Source organism: Carcharhinus amblyrhynchos, chromosome 13, assembly GCF_965287045.1.
Source record: "Carcharhinus amblyrhynchos chromosome 13, sCarAmb.v2.hapA, whole genome shotgun sequence".
NCBI classification, from domain to species: Eukaryota; Metazoa; Chordata; class Chondrichthyes; order Carcharhiniformes; family Carcharhinidae; genus Carcharhinus; species Carcharhinus amblyrhynchos.
Window position 1 is genome coordinate 16,539,316 of NC_137336.1, and position 12,161 is coordinate 16,551,476.

A 12,161-nucleotide genomic window follows, 5' to 3' on the forward strand; every position below is an offset into this window, starting at 1 on the left:
CAGAGTGACAATTAGAGTTGATACGTCACTCTGCTTCGTGTTTCCTACCTTCGAATACAGGCAATCCTTTCTTACCCAATCTTCTGATTCAGAGAGAACTGTATAAGGCAATATACTCCTGAGGCCTTTCATCAAGGGCTCCACAGTCGGAATTAAGAAAGCCACACCCTCTTTTTGACACACTACTTGCTGCCATGAAGTGTGTGAGTTTAAATGTCCAGCCACTTTCAGGACAGATAGGTTTAGAAGGTAAGTGGGTAGCATTGGGATACATTGGGTGGAGAATGGTTTTCAGGTTGTCAGAGGGAATGGTCAATGGTGGGGGTCAGTCAGCATGGAGGGTGGTTGATTCATCGAGCAGAGGGATTGGGTGCTCAGTGTGGGGATTGGGCTGTTAGTTGGGAGAGTCAGGTGTTTGCGGGAGTCTGGTATTCAGGGAGAAGTCAGTGGTGGGCTGGTCAGCCGGGTGGTTGGGTGCCTGGGGGAGATGTGATGGTCAAAGGGGGTTACAGATGTTTAGGACAGTGGAGGAGGAGGGAGTGTAGGCTGTGGGTTAGGATTTGGGGCCAGTCCCATGAGGTATCAGCAATCTCCCAAGAATCTAAATTCCTCCCTTCTGCCCAATCTCTCCAGCCACTCACTTACCTGCTCTATCCTCCTATTTCTAAACTCAGTTGCACATGATAACGGGAGTCATCATGTGATTACTAATATTGAGCTCTTGCTTGCTGCTTTTCTACATAGCTTCCTAAATTCTGACTGCAGGACCACATCATTCTTTCTACCTATGTTGTTGGCACCAATCTGGGCCAGGACTGCTGGCTATCCACCCTCCTATCTTCAGGGTGCTCTTCAGCCATTCACTGACATCCTTGACCCTGGTGCCAGAGAGGCAGCATCCCAGCCTAGATTAACATCTGCAGATGCAGAAGTGCCTGTCTCTCTCCTCCTAGCCATTGAAGAGCAGCAAAGGTTATGGGAATGTTAACGGAGGAGTTGAAATGATGAAGCACAATGAGAGAGTGAACTAGGAGGAACAGTTTCCAAAAACAGGAAGATCACAAACAAGATGTCACAGATTTAAAATGTCAGGCAAAAGAATGGTAGAGATGAGGAGAATGTATTTGATATAATGAGTTCTGGAATGTAGAACATAGAACATAGAACATAGAACACTACAGCACAAACAGGCCCTTCGGCCCACAAGTTGCGCCGATCACATCAACACCTATCTATAACCCCCAATCCCATAAAACCTCATATACTCATCCAGAAGTCTTTTAAAAGACCCCAGCGAGTTCGCCTCTACCACCACTGACGGCAGCCGATTCCATTCACTCACCACCCTCTGAGTGAAAAACTTACCCCTAACATCACTTCTGTACTTTCCTCCCCGCACCTTAAACCTGTGTCCTCTCGTAGCGACCATTTCAACCCGGGGAAATAGCATAGAACATAGAACATAGAACATTACAGCGCAGAATAGGCCCTTCGGCCCACGATGTTGCGCCGACCAGTTAAAAAAAAACAACAATGACCCACTAACCTAAACCAATCCCTTTTCGTCCATAAACCTGTCCACAGACCTCTTAAACGCCCCCAAACTAGGCGCATTTACAACTGCAGCAGGCAGGGCATTCCAATCCCTCACCACCCTCTGGGTAAAGAACCTACCCCTGACATCTGTCCTATAACTACCCCCCCTTAGTTTAAAGCCATGCCCCCTCGTGCTAGATTTTTCCATCAGAGGAAAAAGGCTATCACTATCCACCCTATCTAAACCTCTTATCATCTTATATGTTTCAATAAGATCCCCTCTTAGCCGCCTTCTTTCCAGCGAAAACAACCCCAAATCCCTCAGCCTCTCCTCATAGGATCTCCCCTCCATACCAGGCAACATCCTGGTAAACCTCCTCTGCACCCTCTCCAAAGCCTCCACATCCTTCCTGTAATGTGGGGACCAGAACTGCACACAATACTCCAAGTGCGGCCGCACCAGAGTTGTGTACAGTTGCAACATAACGCTACAACTCCTAAATTCAATCCCCCTACCAATAAACGCCAAGACACTGTATGCCTTCTTAACAACCTTATCTACTTGATTCCCAACTTTCAGGGATCTATGTACACATACACCTAGATCCCTCTGCTCCTCCACACTATTCAAAGTCTTCCCGTTAGCCCTATACTCAACACATCTGTTATTCCTACCAAAGTGAATTACCTCACATTTCTCTGCCTCTGAGAATCCACCCTATCTATTCCTCTCAACATCTTATAAACCTCTATCAGGTCGCCTCTCAACCTACGTCTCTCCAGGGAAAAGAGACCCAGTTCCCTCAACCTAACTTCATAAGGCATGCCTCCCAGTCCAGGCAACATCCTTGTAAATCTCCTCTGTACCCTTTCAATAGCTTCTACATCTTTCCTATAGTGAGGCGACCAGAACTGCACACAGTACTCCAAATGAGGCCTGACAAGGGTCTTATAAAGTTGCAGCATTACCTCCCGACTCCTAAACTCAATCCCTCGATTTATGAAGGCCAGTACACCATACGCCTTCTTGACCACCTCTTCCACCTGCAAGGCCGATTTAAGAGTCCTGTGGACCCGGACCCCAAGATCCTTCTGCTCCTCAACACTACCAAGACTCCTGCCCTTGATAGTGTACTCGTTCATCCCGTTGGTTCTGCCAAAATGGACGACTACGCATTTATCCGCGTTGAAGTCCATCTGCCACTTCTCCGCCCAGTCCTGCATCCTATTTATGTCCTGCTGCAACTTTTGCCATCCTTCCAGACCATCCACAACACCACCGACCTTCGTGTCATCAGCGAACTTACTTACCCATCCTTCCACTTCCTCATCCAGGTCATTTATGAAAATGACAAACAGCAAGGGTCCTAGAACAGATCCCTGGGGCACTCCACTGGTGACTGACCTCCATTCAGAAAAAGACCCATCCACAACCACTCTCTGCCTTCTGCAGGCAAGCCAGTTCTGGATCCACAAGGCCAAAGACCCTCGGATCCCATGCCCTCTCACCTTCTCAAGAAGTCTTGCATGGGGGACCTTATCAAACGCCTTGCTGAAGTCCATGTACACCACGTCCACGGCACTTCCTTCGTCAATGTGTTCAGTCACATTATCGAAGAATAATACTTGAATGTACTTGAATACAAGAATGTACTTGAGAAGGTAGTGAAAAGGTAGTGAGAACAAGTTCAATAGGAACTTTCAAAGAGTTATTGTATAAATCAAAGAGTAATTGTATAAATCGCTGGAAGGGAGAATATGCAGTGCTATTGGGAGCAAGACTAATTGGTTAGTTCTTTCACAAAGCCAGTATAAACAGGATTGACTGAGTGACCTTCTTCTCAGCAATATGTTAACCAATGCACTACCATAGGAAAGTAAACAAATTGGGCTTTTAAAAATTTTTATTTTACGTGATGTGAGCTGGGCCAGCATTTATTGTTCATCTCCAACTGCCCTCCACTTCAGAAGACACTTGAAAGTCAACCACATTGTTGTGATTCTGGAATCACATAAAGACCAGATCAGAGAAGGACAGCAGATTTCCTTCCCTAAAGGACATCAGTGAACCACTTGGGTTTTTTCTGACGATCAACAATGGTTTCATGGTCATCAGTAGACTTTTAATTCCAGATTTTCATTGTATTCAAATTCCACTATCCACCACGGTGGAATTATGAACCCAAGTCCCCAGATCTTGATCTGGGTCTCTGGATTACTAGCCCAGTGACAATACCATAGTGCCACTCCCTCCCCAGTAACAAATAACATCTTTTGAAAATGTTTTGACCCCATGCAGATTCCCTTTAAGAGTCAGTTCTCTTCTTCAAAAATGCCGATGCTGATTCCTGGTTTTGTGTGTCCGCGTGCATGTGTTGCGGCAGAACAGCATTCCAAACAGCTTGGAAAATAGCTGGCTTCATAGCTTCTTACCAAGATGTCTACATTTGAGGTGGCAAGGTGGCACAGTGGTTCCCACTATTGCCTCACAGGGAGCCGGGTTCGATTCCTGGCTCAGGTCACTGTTTGTGTGGCATTTGCACATCCTCCCCTTGTTCATGTGGGTTTCCTCCGGGCACTCCAGTTTCCTCCCATAGTTTGAAAGATGCATTGATTAGGTGTATTGGCCATGCTAAATTTTCCCTCAGTGTACTTGAACAGACACCGGAGTGTGATTATTAGGGGATTTTCACAGTAACTTCATTGCAGTGTTAACGTAAGCCTACTTGTGGCAATAATAACTAAACCGAAGAGCTTAATTTTTTTAGATGCCATCGCTTTGCTGAATGAATGTACAGTGCTGGGCTATTCAAGGATCAGGCTATTGATGTTCAGGGTAGTAAACTGTATAAATTATAATGCAGTTCTTTTCTTACTCATTTTCTGAAAGAGCTTCATCGATCAATATTACTCAAGGTCTGCAATAGCCAGTTTTAACCTGATGCCTGCAGCTGGAACTGTAAGTCACTACGCTGTAAAGGAAAATATTGACCAAGGATCACATTGACTAATTAAAAAAGGATTCACGGAATAGTGTTGCTTCTTTAATTAGTGCAGTTGCTGCAATACAATTCAGTCAACTGCACATCTTGGCTCCTCTCAAAGTCTAATTACATTGTTAGGTATCTGTATATTTGAGTTCTCGGCTGATGTTAAAATTTTATGGTGGTACAAGTTTTTAGCCTGGGCCTTAGCTCACGTTTTAACACTTATTTAGCATTGTTTTGAAAATTGTTTTGTTGCAGATTTGTAACTGTAACTCTTCAATACTTCCTGAATCAGCATGTATTAGAAGCACTTTCATGCCGAATCGTAGAACGATTACAGCACAGAAAGAGGCCACTCGGTCCATCAGGTTTGAGCTGGCTAAAAAAAATGAGCCACCCAGCCTAATCCTACTTTCCAGCCTTTGGTCAGCAACTCTGCAGGTCTCGGTATTTCAGATGCATATCCAGGTCCCTTTTAAAAGAATTGAGGGTTCGTGCCTCTGCTACCATTTCAGATAGCCAGTTCCAGACCCCACAACCCTCTGGGTGACAAACATTTTCCTCATCTCCCCTCTAACCACCTTCCCAATCCCTTTAAATCTATGCCCCTTAGTCACTGACTGTGATGATAAAGTAAATACTTATCCACTCTGTCCAGGTCCCTCACAATTTTGTATATCTCAGTGAAATCCCTCCTCTCAGCCTCCTCTGTTCAACACCAGCCTGTTCAATCTTTCCTTATACCTGCAATTCTCCAGTCCTGGCAACATCCTTGTAAATCTCCTCTGAATCCTCCTGAATGCTTTGGGTCTAACAACATTAAAGCACATTACATACAAATTCTCCAAAGCATCGTTATAATAATTTCTGCATATATTTTCCACTTATTCCCAGGAACAAGGTGGGTAGTTTGTGAGGATACAAGAAAAAGTTCATCAATCAATGGGAATTCCCTCCTTTGTGGGGACAATCACCTACCTACCACAACCATGCCAAGAGATTTTAACTCCAGAGACTTTTGTGTGAACTGGTCTCCCACCCATATCAGGTAAGAAGCGTTAGCTGAGTCGCAGCAGCAGGAAACCTGAAGTGTTATTATCCGAGTGATATAATATGGGATCTTCAGATGTCTGAATGATGAGCTCTTAAGTCTGATACGTTTATGAATGTTTAAACTGTTTAATTACTCACAGAGCACAGATATTGCCATGCATGTTGCGGTTTCTCCCATGCAGGCTGCTTCCACAGTTTACCCTCTGAACCTTTTACCATGTGACTCTATATGTCCTACCATGGGTGATGCGATTTTCCAGTCCTGTTGCTCTGCTGATCACCTTTACACTACAATGGCAATATAGCGCATAACACAATGTCCCCCTTTCTCATGGCACATAATATAATGTTCCTTTTCCTCCCTTCCAATGGAGTATAACTACCATCTTTACTTGCTGCCCCTTCTCCCCCAGCTTGAGTCTTTATAAATTCAGATGGTTTAAGGTCTTGACAGTTCTTCCACATCTTGTTCTGTCAGTAATGGTAGTAGTATTCTACGTTTCTGGTATGGTTATCTCCATTTGATACATTTGCAGGCACCTTTTGCAATGTGTTTCTCTTTGTGAATAACTCATCTACTTTTTTCAGACACTGTGCCGGAATTTTACCATCCTGCCCAGCACGGGAATTGCAGCGGGTGAGGGCGGACCATGGAAAGGTCCGTTGACCTCGGGTGGGATTTTAGGGTTTCAGACAAGCAAGGCTGTAAAATCCTGTCCCGTGAGTTTGTTCCATTCCTTCTGAAAGTGCACTCCATTTGTCCCTACAGTAGACTCGAATTTTTTTCCCCCGATGTCTACCACGTTCTCACAAAATGTATACGGTTCACAAATGGAATCCTCCATTTCCACTTGCTCCACAATCTCAGCCAAATACATGTGTGCGGTTTTATTCCCAAACTGTTTTGCAAACTTATGCACCTTTTCATTCGGCTCAGTGGCTCTCAGTGTGCCTGAAACATCCAGTGATTTCTCTTCTTCTAGTCCTTTATGCTTCAGAGCCGGATTTACAGTTTCCAATCTGATTTCTGCCTTTTATTTCTCTCTGATCAGTTTGTAAAGTTCTAAAGCTTTTCCTTTCAACGTCTCCTCTTTGCCATTCAACTGTTTCTTCAGTTTGTTTCTTGTAGCTTTTGCCTTTCTCCTGGGATATGGAACCTTGCTGAACCTTCTCTGCCAACTGTTTCATCAGTTTGTTCTAAGTGAGAATAAATTAATTTTGCTCCTCTTCATAATTTTGGGCAGCGTGGTGGCAGAGTGGTTAGCACTGTGGCCTCACAGCGCAAGGGACCCGGGTTCAATTCTGACTGGAGTTTGCACACTCTGCCTGAGTCTGTGTGGGTTTCCCCCGGATGCTCCGGTTTTCTCCCACAGTCCAGAGTTGTGAAGGTTAGGTTAATTGGCTATGCTAAATTGCCCCTAGTGTCAGGGGGATTAGCAAGGTAAATATGAGGGGTTACGGGAATAAGGCCTGGTGGGATTGTGGTCAGTGCAGACTCAATAGGCCAAATGGCCTACTTCCGCAATGTAGGGGTTCTATGATTCTACCAATTTTCCAGTGGAATAAACTTTAGCCTGAGCAATTCTTGTAGGTGTGAAGGTCCTTCAACAGATTTTTCCTTTTCTTGTGAAGCTCGCTTGTGTCAACTTGAGTTTTCCTTTAATTCAGCAGAGTCTCCATGGATTTATTCAGCTGTGTTTCCATTCCGCTGTTTAAAAATCTCTTTATTTCTTCATGTTGCTGAATAGTCGCACATCTCTTTTGTGTTTGATTTTGAAGGACAATCAACTTTTCTCAACTGTTTGTCTTCTCGTTGTCATCTTGTCAACTCAGTGCATCGTTTCAAATTTCAAAATACTGATCCTTACTTTTCATCTCCTCTAGTTTTTCCATGGCTACATGTTGATTCTTTAAGGAATCTTTCAGAGTTGCAGCTTCTTTGCATGCCTTTCCTGTCTACTGTTTTGCCCAGCTGTACATTCACACTGGTACATGAATTACAAAAAGTTAGTATGCAGATGCAATAAAGGAAGGGAAATGGAATGTTGATGTTCCTTGCGAGGAAAATGGAATATAAAAATTGAAGGGTTTCACTGCAGCTGGACAGGGCCTTGGTGAGGTCACATATGGAACACTCTGTAGAAGTTTGACCTCCATATTTGTAAAAGGATATAGTTGTGAAAGAAACAGCTCAAGGAAGGTTCACTTGAGATAAAGCGCTTTTTTCTGAAGAAGATTGAACCGATTGGGCCTTTTCCCATTGGAGATTAAAACATATAAGATCCTGAAGCAACTTGATAGCATACCAGGAGGATGCTTCCTCTTGTGAGGGAGACTGGAACTAGGGGACACAAGAGGTCCCCCTTTTAATACCAGAGAAAAAGAGAATGCTTTTCTCTCAAAGGGTCTTCACATGTGAAATTTCCTCCCCCAAAAGCAGTGGGTCGCTGGAATTGTTTAAGGCTACCTTAGCTAGCTTTTGACACACGGTGGAGTCAAACGTTGAGAGCACAACTAGACCGCTTGTTATCTTATTGAATCTTAGAATCGTAGTGCAAAAGGGGCCCTTTGGCCCATCGAGTCTGCACCGATACATCAGAAAAACCTGAACTCCCATCTAATCCAATCTGCCAGCACTTGGCCCAAAGCCCTGGATGTTATGCTATGCCAAATGCTCATCCAGATACTTTTTAAAGGATGTGAAGCAACAGCCTAAATCACCCTCCCAGGCAGCGCATTCCAGACTGTCACCACCCTCTGGTGACAGTCTGGTGATGTAAAAACATCCCCACTAAACCCCTCTCACCTATCTCCTCTTGTGACTGACCCTTCGACTAAGGGGAAAATCTGCCATTTATCCATTCTGTTCATGCCCCTCATAATCTTGTACATCTTGATCAGTCACCCCTCAGTCTTCTCTGCTCCAACAAAAACAACCCAATCTCGCTTCATAAGTTAAATGTTCCATCCAAGACAACATGCTGGTGAGTCTCCTCTACATCTCCTTCCAGTGCAATCACATCCTTCCTATAATGTGGTGACCAGAGCTGCACACAGCTGTGGCCTCACTAAAGTTCTGTACAACTCCAACATAACTTCCCTGCTTTTGTAATTTATGCCTCAATTAAGGGGCTGAATGGCCTACTTCTGATTCTAATTTCTACCTTCCTAGTTCCTATCTGCGTACATAGGCACACACACGCACGCACGCTCACACACACACACACACATGCACAAAGAAATGCACACACACACACTCACACACACACACACACGCTCAAAGAAATGCACACACACACACACACACACACACACACACACACACACACACACACACACACACACACACACACAGTCGACAGCAGTAATTTTCATATTCATTTCCTTTATTACTCAGATATAAAATATAGAAAACATCGATGAAAAAGAATCACATTTCACCCCTTGAGATCTTTACTCAAAACTCTGCATATTTTTCAGTGTTACACAACCTATTACATCAATGCACGCTCAACAGTTTCCTTGTGTGGATGAAGCTAAATAGAGATTTGTTTTATTTATGTCTTGTTGCTGGAGTCCATATGGAACAATTAATTGATTCACTTTGAAGCTTATGATTTGTGTCTTTGTAAAATGTGCTGTTGTTTAAAGTGGATGAATGTAACCAATCCTATTTCTTATTCTTCCAATATAATTTAAAAATATGTTTTATTGCCCTATATGTTGCAGCGTTATCCAGCTACACCTAGAAGGCACTTGCAAATTATTTGGGGATGATGGTCGATAAAAAGACATGAAAAAAATTATTTTGAATTATTTACGTCCTGGTGTCGCTACAATGTGTAATGTACTCACCATAAGGGGTTTGACAGCAGTTGTGTTGCATGTAGTTAACAAGTACCTGAGTGACGTAGAAACATCGGAGCTGGAGGAGGCCATTTGGCCCTTCGAACCTGCTCCACTATTCAACACGATCATGGCTGATCATCCAACTCAATAGCCTAATCCTGCTTTCTCCCCATAACCTTTGATCCCATTCACTCAAGTGCTATATTCAGCTGCCTCTTAAATACATTCAATGTTTTGGCATCAACTACTTCCTTCGGTAATGAATTTCACAAGCTCACCACTCTTTAGGTGAAGAAATGTGTCCTCATCTCCCCCCTAAGTGGTCTACCCCGAATCCTCAGACAGTGACCCTGTTTCTGGACACACCCACCATTAGGAACATTCTCCCTGCATCTACCCTGTCTGATCCTGTTAGGATTTTATAACCAGAAAGCAGTCTGCAGTCTGAACTCCAGCAAAAACAATCCTAAACTAGTTAATCTCTCCTCATACATCAGTCCCACCATCCCCAGAATCAGCCCGCTAACAATGGAAATAAGGCTGCAATTGCAGCCTTCTTGGTCCACAGTGGTCCATGTAGCAAAGATTCTCTCACAGAGCTGTTAGGAAAGGAGTGTCAGGATTTTGACCCCATGCACTCCTGACTAGTGCCCAGTAGATGATGGAAAGGCTTTGGAGTATCAGCTAGCAAGTCAGTCACCTCAGATACAAGGCAGTTCCCAGTTACATCCAATGGTTAGCCATCATTCAGATGGTATCATTCTGACCCAGAATCAGAAGGTTGTGGGTTCAAATCCCACTCCAAATTTGAGCATAAGAATCAAGACTGACGTTCCAGTGCATGGTGAGGGAGTGCCACACTGTCAGAGGCTGCATCTTCTGGATAAGATGCGAAACTGAGGTTCTGTCTACTCTCTCAGATGGGTATAAAAAATTTGGAAGAAGAGCAAAGGATTTAGCCATGGTATTCTTGCCAATATTTATCTCTTAATCAAAATTACAAAACCAGATTATCTGGTCATTATCGCATTGCTTTGCTTCAGGATAGGAAAGGCCATAACTAGAGGTCATATGCTTAAGGTGAGAGGGGAAAAATTTAAAAGGGACCTAAGGGCCAACTTTTTCCACACAGAGGGTGGTGTGTATATGGAATGAGCTGCCAGAGGAGATGATAGGGACGGGTATAATTACAACATTTAAAATACATTTGGACAGGTACATGGATGGGAAAGGTTTAGAGGGATATGAGCCAAATGGGATTAGTTCGGTTCAGGAAATTACTTACAATGGTGGTATTGAGCCCAAGAGGCTGTTTCCATGCTGTATATCTCTATGATTCTATGAACCTATGGCATTGCAGTTTGTGGGATTATGTTGTGTGCAAATTAGCATTTGTGTTTCCAACATTGCAACAGTGACTACACTTCAAAAGTACTTCAGGTGTCTGTAGAATGCTTTGGGACTTCCTGGGATGGGAAAAGATGCAATACAAATCCAAGTATTTCTTTCCTTTTCAAGATGTGGAGATGCTGGCGTTCCTTTTCTTTTTGAGTCCAGATGGTGTGTGACTCAAATGTGGAGGTGCTGGTATTTCCATGTCCCTGCTTTTGGGTCCTTCTCCTTGGGAGAGGTTGTAGGTTTGTGGGGTGCTGTTGAAGCTTTGGTGAGTTGGATTGCATGTTAAAGATGGTGCTTTCACTGAATGAATGTCTAAGGTGGTGAATGATGTGTCAATCAAGGGTCTCCTTTGACCTGGACATTGTTAATATTTTCTGAGTACGTTTGACACCACAATCAGCCAGCAAGTGGAGAGTATTTATTCACATTCTTAATTTGGGGAGTCAGGAACTGGGTCACATGCTGCAGAATACCCAGTTTCTGATTTACTCTTATAGCAGTAACTAGTATTTATGTGGCAGGTCCAGTTACGTTTCTGGTCAATGGTGGTTCCAGGATGCTGATTTGACAATGCTACTGCAGTTCAACATGAAGAAGAGATGGTTACACTTTCTCTTATTAGAGATAGACATTGCCTGGGAGTTTTGTGGTGCATATGTTACTCACCACTTATCAGCCCAAAGTCAACTATTGTCATGCTATATGCAGGCACAGTCTGCTCCATTATCTGAGGAGTGACAATTGGAACAAAATACTGTGCAATCAGCAGAGAACATCCTCACTTCTTTAATTATAATACTGGGGAGGTTACTGATGATGCAGCCAAGATTGCCGGTCCTACCCTGCTCTGAGGATCTCCTGCAATGATGTCCTAATGCTAATGATGATTGATCTTCAACAAGATAACTTTTGTGCTCGGTGTAGCCCAACAACTGGAGAGTTTTCCCCCTAATTCTGAATGACTTGAATTTTGTTGGAGCTCCTTGACTCAGTCAAATGTTGTCAAAGGCAACCATTCTCATCTCACCCTGGAATTCAGTCCTTGCTCACACTGGGCCCAACGCAGTAATGAGGTCTGGACCTGGGTGATTGCTGATGAGATTACCTGAGGACAATTCAGTGTCAATTAATTGCTTAATGAGAGTAACACAGGAACTCTACTGCCCCACCCACCATGGAATTGGAGCGGATGAGGGGTGGACAATGGAAATTTCTATTGACCTTGGGCAGGAATTTCCAGTCTTGCTCGAATAAGGCCATAAAATCTCTCCCGATATGCTTAATTGAAAATGTACATGCTACTGCATTGCAACATTATAATATTCAACTGTGTTTGCA